The sequence below is a fragment of the Lampris incognitus genome, chromosome 5, assembly GCF_029633865.1.
Source record: "Lampris incognitus isolate fLamInc1 chromosome 5, fLamInc1.hap2, whole genome shotgun sequence".
Lineage (NCBI taxonomy): Eukaryota > Metazoa > Chordata > Actinopteri > Lampriformes > Lampridae > Lampris > Lampris incognitus.
In genome coordinates, this window is record NC_079215.1 from 59,200,285 (window position 1) to 59,211,875 (window position 11,591).

Consider the following 11,591-nt stretch of genomic DNA (forward strand, 5'->3'; position numbering starts at 1 on the left):
TGATGGATGTTAAGATCTTGTAGACGATAGTTTTTAGGGTTTTTGGTGTCTGCTGTTTTGGAAAGTAGGTAGGTGGTACCAGTTGTGAGCCATTCAGGGCAGGTTTCTGGGTTGCTGATGCATCCATTGTAGGTGTTTGTCAGATCTTGGTGTAAAGATGGTAAGTTCTTGATCCAGAAGTTCGCTATCCCATCATTACCAGGGGCTTTCCAGTTACTGGACTTCTGTATTGCTGTTTTTGTTTCTTCTAGGGTTATTTGTGGCCATTCTTGTTGGTTGGTTTGGATGTTCTCTGTTTCTATTTGGCCGATCCATTCAGCGTTTTTTGTTTTTTTTTTGTAATTCTTTTGTTTTTCCCAGATGTTGCTCCAGAAGTTTTCTACTTCATCAATTTTAGGGGGTTCTTTGACCTCAACAGACCTTTTCCCTAGTTCTCTATAGAATTTGCGTTTTCTTTGTAAGTTTTGTTCTGGTGGAAGAACTTTTGTCTCTTATCAAACCTTTTCACTCTGGCATTGGCTTGTAGTTGTTTCATTTTTCAATGGCTGTTAGTATTTGCTCTTTCTGTTTAATGTTGTGTTTCCTGATTAGTGCTCTTTTTCGTTTTTCTTTGACTGGTTTCTCGTTTTTAATCTCATTTAGTGTAGACATGTCTACCCTAATTTTACGTATTTCACTTTCAATTTTCTTTTTCCATTTTGGTTGGTTACCTTTTTCTTGGTCTGTTCTTCCTCTTTTGTTTGATGTCCAGTGATTCAGTGATGGCAGAGGCAGTTGCATAGACAAGGTGGTTAATGTCTGTGAGGGACAGCACTTTTGGGAGTTGGTCTTTTATCTGGTTGATGACTTTGTTTGCCGTTTCTATGGCTGATTTTGAATGCTGATCACTTTATCTTTGGAATTGGTGCTCTCCGGCCTATTGGGGTTTCTTTGGCTATTTCGTATTTTCTAAAAGATGCTTTCTTTCATTGCGCTCACTTTCTCATCTATGGTCGGTGGTTTTTGGTCACCTGGCTTATCAGTTCTCTCATTTTTGTGATTCTTATCTTCATTTTGCTCCTCTGGATCTGTGTTTGTATCCCTCTCATCAGGTTTTACATTCTCATCTCTCTGCTTTGCTCCTGCTTGGATGGCTTGCAGCTCCATTTTGGTTAGTCTTTTCTTATTGACAATAACATGGCGGACATTTGCAAGTTTGTCGGCGTCTAGATTTAGCCTGTTTGTGGGGTTATTGGCATGCCAGATGTCATAGGTGCTTTGAATTACTGATGTTTTTGGGTTGAAGGAAGCAGTGTAGAAGGCTTCCATGACTTCTTTGTACTCTTCCCTAGACCATTTCTGTCTACTGGCTTTAGTGGGATTTTGCGATGGTGCAACATGAGGGCCTCTTTGAGGAATGTCCTCAGTGTGATGATCCTCAGGTGCATTTTGAGTAGAGTTTGTTCCAGTAGCACAGTTTTTGATCTCAGCCTGGTTCCTCACTTAAGATCGCGGTCCTTGGTAACCTGCGCAATGACCGATGCGATATGAATATCTGGTAATACGAATTTCCATAATAAAAGTTTTAGTGAATTTTAGGTTGCTCAACTATCAGTATTTTTTCGAGATACCTATTCTAGGAGAGTTACCGACCGAGGTTAAAGAGCCTCTCCTGCCCATGAGGCAGGCTAACCCCCGCCGGATGCCAACCCGGTACTTTAGAGCCTCAGGGCTTTTCTTTTTGTCAGAGCACCTTTGGCTGCTCATATTGCTGGCTTGCGTTGCCCGGTCCATGCAACGTGGAGGAGAGGTTGAACTTCTACAGATTATTTTATTATTATTATCGAGATAACTTCTGGCATCACGGTGGACATTGTACCTTCCTCAGGAGGTTGCACAGCTAGCACAGTTGAATGTTACTTCTACTACTATAGTCGTAAGGATAAACAATTCCTTATTAATTCTTGTCCAGCATGATTCACAAATCCAACAAGTAAAATCATGGAGAAAAAGGATAGAATAAACATCCCTGTCTAAATTGACTTCCAGCTGAATCACACCAACTATCAAGTCGAGGTGGCTGAGAAGACCGGTTATCATTTCAACCAGCAACTGACTGACCAGACTAGTTGTTCTCACTCCGTTAAGTTTACCTAGCCAGGTCAGGTAGCATTATGTTTTAGATAGATACCAGTCATGCCAATAGGGCCAAGTAATTGAACTTGTTCCTGTGTTGCCTGGGGGCATCATTTCCTTTCCCGTGCATTTTCCCCACATGCTGCTCATTCATTCTTGGTTGCCGGTCAATCCCTGCTTTACCTCGGCTTCTGAGGCTTTTACACAAACATGGAGTGCGTGGCCTTTACAAAACCCTGCATCAATGGAGTGGAAGTGGAGCGTGTTTCCAGCTTTAAATTCCTTGGAGTCCACATCAGCGAGGAACTTTCCTGGACATTAAACTCCCAGGCCCTTGTGAAAAAGGCCCAACAATGCCTGCATTTCCTGAGGAGGCTGAGGAGCACCCGTCTATCCCCCAAAATCCTCATCAACTTCTACCACTGCGCCATAAAGAGCATTCTGACCAGCTGCATCTCAGTGTGGTACGGCAACTGCACCTCAGAAGACCAGAAAGCTCTGCAGCAGGTCGTCAAGGAAGCCCAGCATATCACCGGTACCCAGCTCCCAGCCATAAAAGACATTTATCACAAACGCTGCCTTCAAAGGGGTCTGAGTATCAGCAGAGATCCCACCCACCTCAACCATGGACTGTTCTCCCCCCTGCACTCTGGGAGGCGCTACAGGAGCCTCAAAGCTCACACTACCAGGCTCAAAAACAGCTTCTTTCCACAAGCTGTTGCCCACCTGAACCTGGCCACCCACTGAATTTCTGTAGATATTTTTAAATATTTTGTACTCTTGCTCTTTTTTTAACTTATTTTTAGCTTTTAGTCTTCATGTGTGCATATCTTATAGTGTTTGCTGTGTTTGTCTTTGTCTGTCTTTGCCTGTCTTGCACTGTTCGGTGAAGCCACAGCCCTCATTTTATTTTTCAACATGTGCCTGCACATTGTTTTTAATGACAATAAATTGAATTGAATTGAATTGAATCTGCAGCTTGGTCAGTGATAGAGGTTTGGCAGGTTGAGCAACTGAAAAGGACAGGTGCTGGGTATTAGCAATATTGGCTGTGATCAAAATTACATTAGAGGGGAACCTACAAAGCGTTATTTGTGTGAATGTTTAGCCTGTGAGTTGCGGTGGGGGGAAACAGTAAATGAGTAAACAATGGACATGCATTATCCTCAGTGAAGATGTAAAATGTACAGAGAAAATCGAAAAATTTAGCTAAAACCCTGACGGGAGAGAAGGACATCTGTCTTTTATTCCTGTATGGACTGTATAAAACAGACCATGGCAAATGAATCAGAGGGGCTGAAGAGTTTTTTTGTTGTTTTTTTATTCAGGCTTTCACCATGATTGCACCTTGGGGAAGTCTGTATAAGTGAAGATGATGAAGTGCAGTTTACTTTCTAGTGTCAAACTAGGAGAACTAGATTTAATTCAGTTATATTTTGGAGATTAAAGCAACATGAAAGGTTATTTGTAACCAGAACATCTGATCTCCCAAAATTAAAAACCAAAACCAAAACACTGAGTCTGCTAGTAGCGAACTGAAGATTGGTGCAAGCCAATTTTATATCCTGAGGGTAGGCACATAACAGGGTGTGTGCAGTTTGGATGCAGTAATTCTGAGTCAAATTTCAAGCGTATCATCTGACAAACAAAAAGATGCCAGTACTGTGGACTACATCATAGGCTTGAAACCAGTCTGGGGGTATCAAATTAGCAAAAGCACTTTGATTGAATCATTCAAAATCCTGCAAATGGTTAAAATTTGAAAAAAAAATCCTGTAAAAACAGAGTGAAATATTGTAAACATGCCCTTTTTTTATACCTTTTTACACCAAATGAGGTCAAACTAAAGCTTTGGTCATAAAGCTTCCCAGCTGTCAGAAGTTTTAACTTAATGGGGTCCTAAACCTATTCAGGTGCATAAAACATTGTGTGGCTGGAGATGATACAGTAAGTGGATCAGTGTTGTAATGGAGGGTATATGCAGTTTTTCTGTCCATTTACAGTATAATCACCTATCAGTCAAAAAGCCATTGAAATATGAGAGTATACCCACCTTCTCCTTAGTGAGCTACCTATCTAGGTGGCAGCATGCCCACCTCCTCCACCACCACAATACTAATGAAGTGGCTATGCACACATTTAAAGGACTACCCTTCGCCGTCTGATGAATGAACACCTGACAAGGTGTGCCACATGTCAATTTAGGCCTACAAAAATACGAAACGACAAATACACACATGTTTTTTGTAGAATCTAAGCTCACTGCCCTTTGTTTCCACTGTTCCTAATGATTATTTATCAAGAGTCAGATTAACACATCACGTGCTAGAAAAGAAATAGAAAATACCTGTATTTCAGCTGTAGCCACAGTGCACCTTTCTTCTTTTGTACCAATAAGTCCTGTGGGACAACAATAGTGCAACCAGATCTTTTTTTCCAGTCTTCCTCTTTTCTTCACCTCCCTCTGTGCTTTTCCAACACCTACTCTGTCATGCGGTCCAGCTGAGGCGAGGAGGATGGACTGCTCCTAACTTTACCAGTCACAGGTGAGCTACATTCCCCGCCCCCGTGGATTGGATAGGTGACACTGTTCCCCTCACTGTGATTGTGCATGATTATGGGCTTGATGTTTTATTGAGTATATGTAACACTCTGAGGTTGAATTTATTTTCCACTATTCATATCTTTGATAAACCCAACAAAAGGTTTGCTATATTTGTCATGGGGGGGGGGGGGTGGCGAGAGAGAGAGAGCGAGGGAGATATGGGGTTATAGGAATCTGGAGCCTTGTCCAAACCTGTAAGACTCTAGACAGAAGGGCTGAAAGGAAACATTGATCGGCCATTACTGAAACAAGAAGGGAAATGTGGAAAAGCCTAGAGCAAGACCAGGCAGATAGGACAGGATAAATAAACGTGAATTTTGCTATGGGGATATATATTGTTGCTTTATACACTGGCTTTTGCAAACTGTAAATGTTTTAATAGCTAAAAAATATTCAGATAAGTATCAGGGTGAGCTCAGTATCAACATGTAAAATAATTAACCATGAACACGAAAATACTGTAGAATAACTTGTGTAAAAAGGAGATTACTCAAATTTAGGTGTGTGATGGTAGGAAAGAGTACTTGTCCTTTGGGTACACTGACAGAAGAAAAAATACTCACCATACATACTTCATTCTTACTTCAAATGGGTTGAGATGAAAGGGCTTTTGTTTACGCTTTGTCTAGGAGGTTTGTCCACTTTTTTCAGATCCACCAATGAGATTTTTTTTATGAATTTCCCACCATATATGGAAAGACAGGGATAGAGGCGGCGCAGTGGGGGTGTGGTCTGGTGTGGTCTATCATTAAGTGTGGTCTGGTGTAAAATTCCCTTTCTAACCGTGACATTTTCCTGAGCTCTGCTCTTGCGCTTGTCTCCTCTCTGTCTTGCATCAAACATGACTTGACAGAAATGCAGACACAGCGTGTTGGAGCAGGAGCAGGCCAACAGAGTGAGGGAGATCATACACAAACACACGACCCCCCCCCCACACACACACACGAAGCAATACAGCACCCGCATTGACCAGTTTTCTGATCAATTCAACAAGAATTCAACAACTAAAATTATTATTACTGAGCTCATTACCAAGGTTAGCTTGGAGCTGCTTAACTTATTTAGCCCACCCTTGAAACTGTGGGGTTAAATGTTTGCCAAATCAAATATGCGGATCATAAATCCGATTTACATACTGGATCAGTTGAGGCCCGGGTTAACAATGATCGCCACCAGAACTGTTGGCCAGTAGGGTGCCGGTGGAAACTATGCTACAGTTGGGCAAAGGAGAAGGACCCTTTCCTTCTCCAAGGCATGTCCAGAGGCAGCAGGAGAGGAGGAAGGGTAGGACTGTGGAGGTGAGGGTCAGAACTTTGAATGTTGGCACTATGACTGGTAAAGAGAGAGAGCTGGCTGATATGATGGACAGAAGAAAGGTAGGTATACTGCGTGTGCAAGAGACCAGGTGGAAGGGGAGTAAGGCCAGGAGCATCAGAGGTGGGTTCAAAATATTATACCATGGTGCGAATGGGAGGAGAAATAGGGTAGGGGTAATTTTGAAGGAAGAGCATGTCAAGAGTGTGCTGGAGGTGAAGAGAGTGTCAGACAGAGTGATGAGTATGAAGCTTGAAATCGAAGGTGTATTGATGAAAATTATCAGTGCATATCCCCTGAAGGTTGGGTGTGAGATGGAAGAGAAAAAAATTCTGGAGTGAGTTGGATGAAGTGGTGGAGATTGTACCCAAGGAGGCGAGAGTGGTGATTGGAGCAAACTTCAATGGGCATATTGGTGAAGGGAACAGAGTTGATGAGGAGGTGGTGGATAAGTATAGTGTCAAGAAGAGAAATGTGGAAGGAAAAATGGTGATTGATTTTGTGAAAAGGGTGGAAATGGCTGTGGCGAATACATATTTCAAGTAGAGGGAGGAACACAGGGTGATGTATAAGAGTGAAGGAAAGTTCAAACAGGTGGACTATATCTTATGTAGAAGGTGTGACCTGAAAGGGATTGGAGACTGCAACGTGGTGACAGGGGAGAATGTAGAAAGGCAGCATCAGATGGTGGTCAGTAGGATGACTGGAGACCAAGAAGAGGAAGAAAGTGAAGGCACAGCCAAGGATCAAATGGTGGAAATTTAAGAAGGAAGACTGTTGTGTGAAGTTCAGGGAGGAGTTAAGACAGGCACTGGGTAGTAGAGAAGAGTTGCCGGATGGCTGAGCAACAACTGCAGAAATGGTAAGGGACACAGCTAGGAAGGTACTTGGTGTGTCATCAGGACAGAGGAAGGAAGACAAGGATACTTGGTGGTGGAATGAGGAAGTACAGCAAAGTATACAGAGGAAGAGGTTGGCAAAAGAAGTGGGATAGTCAGAGAGATGAAGAAAGCAGACAGGAGTAGAAGGAGATGCAGTGTAGAGCAAAGGGAGAGGTGGCAAGGGAAAGGGCATATAGTGAGTTGTATAAAACGTTAGACATTAAGGAAGAAGAAATGGACTTGTACCAACTGGCAAGACAGTGGGACTGAGCTGGAAAGAATGTGCAGCAGGTTACGGCAATGAAGGATAGTGATGGAAATGTGCTGACAAGTGACGGGAGTGTTGAGAAGGTGGAAAGAGTACTTTGAGGGGCTGATGATTGAAGAAAATGAGAGAGAGAGAAGACTGGATGATGTGGGGATGGTGAATCAGGAAGTGCGGTGGATTAGCAAGGAGGAAGTGAGGGCGGCTATGAAGAGGATGAAGAGTGGAAAGGCAGTTGGTCCTGATGACATACCTGTGGAGGCATGGAGATGTTTAGGAGTGATGGCAGTGGATTTTTTTTAACTAGATTGTTTAATCCAATCTTGGAAAGTGAGAGGATGCCTAAGGAGTGGAGAAGAAGTATACTGGTACCAATTTTCAAGAATAAGGTTGATATCCAGAACTGTAGCAACTACAGAGATGTAAAGTTAATCAGCCACAACATGAAGATATGGGAAAGAGTAGTAGAAGCTAGGTTAAGAGGAGATGTGATGATTAGCGAGCAGCAGTATGGTTTCATTGTTGTGGTTACACTGCCCCGAGCTGCCTCCCCGGCACGTTCAAGCCACTCCCCCAGTTCGGACGTGCCGGAAACATCTGAGCGCTCAAATACCTGGTAGCGCAGGTATTTGCCATCATCTATCAGGCACACCTGCGGCAATCAGGCAGCCATCTACAAGAAGCCTCCCAGAACGTCTCTCCATGCTTCGACGAACTGAACCCTGCGGTAAAGCTCTGACAGCCCTCCAGCGTTCCTTGCCCTCTTGCTATTCCGTTTATTCCCAGTGTCTATATTCGTGTTTCTCTTTTTTCCCTCCCAGCACTCTCCCTCCGCGACTTCCACGGCTCCCCGCGTCTCCCTCACCCCCAGCGACCTTCACGTTTTCCCCCGGACCTCTCCAGCAATCTTCCTCCGTGTCTCTCTACCTGGACCCCTCCTATTCGGACTTGACTTCCTGGATCTCGGACCCGGACTTCCTCGGACAACCCCTCGCTCTTCGGATTCGGACTTTGGTAGCCAGGTGTACATCGTCTCAACAACGCCCACCTGCGACTCACCTGTTCTTATCCCCTGTGTCAGTGTTGTTTGTTTTTCTTCCCTGCATTAAATCGCCCTTCGGGTTATCCCGGTGCTCTGTTGTCTGTCTGTCCATTTGGGTTTCGCTACACTGGGCTCTGGTCTTCATTCAAGATACGTAACAGAACGTCGAAGCCAGAATGAGCCAAAGCAAACCCAAGGGGCAGGCAGTCGCTCAGGCAGCTATAGCCCCTAGGCCCCAGAACCCTATATCTCTCGGGGCAGTGGTAAAGGACCACATCACTCAACTCACCCAACTCCATTCTGAGCTTAGCACTGCCTTCTCCCACATCACTGGAGAAATCAGTGGGCTCCAGGCTAACTCGCGTTCCTCGGCGAGCACCCTTGCTTCACTCTCTGCACAGATCGTTGCTCTGACAGTGGCAGTGTCCAAGATCAGCGATCATCCTGCCCTGGCCCCAGCCCAGCTCCAGCTCCCTGTCCCTCTGAGCCTTCTGCCGGTCAACTGCATCATGATCCCCGTGTGGAGCCTAATCTCCCCTGTCCTAAAGCCTTCGGTGGGGAGTTCGAGCAGTGCAGAGGATTTCTCCGTCAGTGTGAGCTCCTGTTCAAACACCAGCCAGCCAGGTATAGGACAGGGGAGGCTAAGGTAGCCCTGGTGATATCCCTGTTGACTGGCAGAGCCCTCAGTTGGGCAACGGCGGCGGTTGGCCATCACGAACCGCTCTCCACCAACTATGATGCCTTCCGCCGCGAATTTCGTTTAGTGTTCAACCACCCAGTGGACGGGGAGGACGCAGCTGGCCGCCTCTATTCTATCCAGAAGGGAGCTAGGTCAGTGGCAGACTACACCCTGGAGATTAGGATACTGGCAGCTAACAGTGGGTGGAATGACAGAGCGCTTAAGAGCGCGTACAGGAGGGGGCTCAGCGATTCCGTCAAGGATCTCATCGTTCGAGACTGCCCTGCTACCTCAACGAGCTCGTCACCCTTGCCCTCCAGATGGACGAACGGCTGCGGGAGCGGCGCCAGGAACGCGCCCCACACACTGGGGCCTCCCAGAGACCTACCCCTGTCCGTTCGACCCACCGGTCGAATGGACCGGGTCAGCGTCCCGCGGGCTCTCTCCGCCCTCACACTTCCCCTTGCAACCCTGGGTGTCTTTTGGAGGAGCCCATGTAGTTGGGTTGGTCACGGCTCCCGCTAGAGGTTAGGGAGCAGAAGATGCGTGACTACCTCTGCTTCTACTGAGGGAGGTCGAGCCACTACATCAAGGCCTTCCCGACTCGCCCAAAAAGACCCCGCTCACTAGCAAGGGGTGTCCTAGTGAGCCTAACGACCCTTCCTCAGCCCCAGCGCAAGAAAGAGCACAACCAGCTGTTTCCTATCACTCTCACCTGGGGTAACAACTCACTCTCTGTTGGTGCACTCCTGGATTCAGGGGTGGACGAGTGTTTGATGGACATCTCGCTGGCCCGGCAGGCCGGCATTTCACTCGTCCCCCTAGACACACCCCTTACAGCCCAAGCCCTAGATGGTCGTTCACTCGGTAGGATCACGCACAGCACTGCTTCTGTCACTCTCACTCTTTCAGGTAATCATGTAGAAACTATGCGTTTTTTGGTTTTACGCACCCCTGGTGTTAAGAAGACCATGATTGGAACGGCACGATCCCCACATCTCTTCGTCAACTGGGCGGATTTTGGGTTGCAGCGTTGCGTGTCATGCCAACTGCCTTTGCTCCGCCCACTCTCCGTCCAGCGGCCTCAGACCTGTGCCCCCTCCCACGGATCTCACTGGTGTTCCTCCCATTTATCACGATTTAGTGCCTGTATTTAGTAAGGACATTGCACTTTCACTTCCCCCTCACCGTCCCTATGATTGCACCATAGATCTCCTTCCCGGGGCCGCCCTTCCCACTGGTCGGTTGTTTAACCTCTCCGTATATCAGAGTCCCTGGCCTCAGGAATCATAAGGCCCTCGTCGTCCACGGTGGTAGCGGGCTTCTTTTTTGTGGCAAAGAAGGAGGGCAGCCTGAAACCTTGCATAGATATCGTCAGTTAAATGACATCACGGTTAAAAATAAATATCCACTCCCGCTTATGAGTTCCACATTCGAGCCACTCACTCCCGCCACGGTGTTCACCAAGCTGGACGTGCGCAGCGCGTACCACCTGGTGCACATCCGGGAAGGAGATGAATGGAAGACGGCCTTCAACACCCACCTAGGGCATTTCGAGTACCTCGTTATGCCCTTCGGCCTCACCAACGCCCCGGCCGTCTTCCAGGCGTTGGTCAACGATGTGCTCCGCGACATGTTGAACACGTTTGTGGTTGTGTACCTGGATGACATCCTTGTGTTCTCCAGGACAGAGGAGGAACACCACCAGCATGTCCGCCTGGTCCTCCAACGGCTGCTGGAGAACAGGCTGTTCGTGAAGTCCGAGAAGTGTGTTCCACTCCGCCTCCGTGGAGTTCTTTGGCCACATCGTGAAGAAGGGGCTCGTCCGCACCGACCCCAGGAAGACCCGAGCAGTGGAGGAGTGGGCACGGCCCACCAACAGGAGGCAACTCCCGCACTTCCTGGGTTCGCTAATTTTTACCGGCGCTTCATCAGTGGGTTCAGCCGTGTGGCCGCCCCCTTCACTGCACTCACCTCCACCCTCTGCCCCTTCGCCTGGACCCCGGAGGCAGAGGCCGCCTTCTCGGCCCTGAAGAGACTATTTACAATGGCTCCAGTGCTCGCCCGTCCAGGCAGTTCATCGTGGAGGTGGACACGTCGGACACGGGCATCAGAGCCGTCCTCTCCCGGCGGTCGGAGGAGGACCAGATGATCCACCCATGCGCCTTCTTCTCCCGGCGTTTCAGTTCTGTGGAGAGGAACTACGATATCGGCAAAAGGGAGTTGCTGGCTGTCCACGCCACCCTAGAGGCGTGGAGACACTGGCTAGAGGGAGCAGGGCAGCCGTTCATCGTATGGTCCAATCACAAGAACCTGACCTACGTGCAGATGGCTAAGAGGCTCAACCCCAGGCAGGCGCGCTAGGCTCTTCTAGGGCCGGTTCGACTTCACCCTCACCTACCGCCCGGGAACCAAGAATGTCAGGGCAGACGCCCCAGACACCATCCTTCCCCCGGCCCGGGTGGTGGGTGTCGTCACCTGGGCCATCAAATCGGTGGTGAGAAGTGCCCAGGCAATGGACCCCGGAACCGCCTATTTGTGCCTCCCTCTGTCCGGCCCCAGGTGCTGGAGTGGGGCCACTCCAGCCGTTTTGCCTGCCACCTCGGTGCCCACCGGATGGTGGCCTTCATCCGCAGGCGCTTCTGGTGGCCCACCATGGAGGCAGACACCAGGGAGTTTGTGGCTGCCTG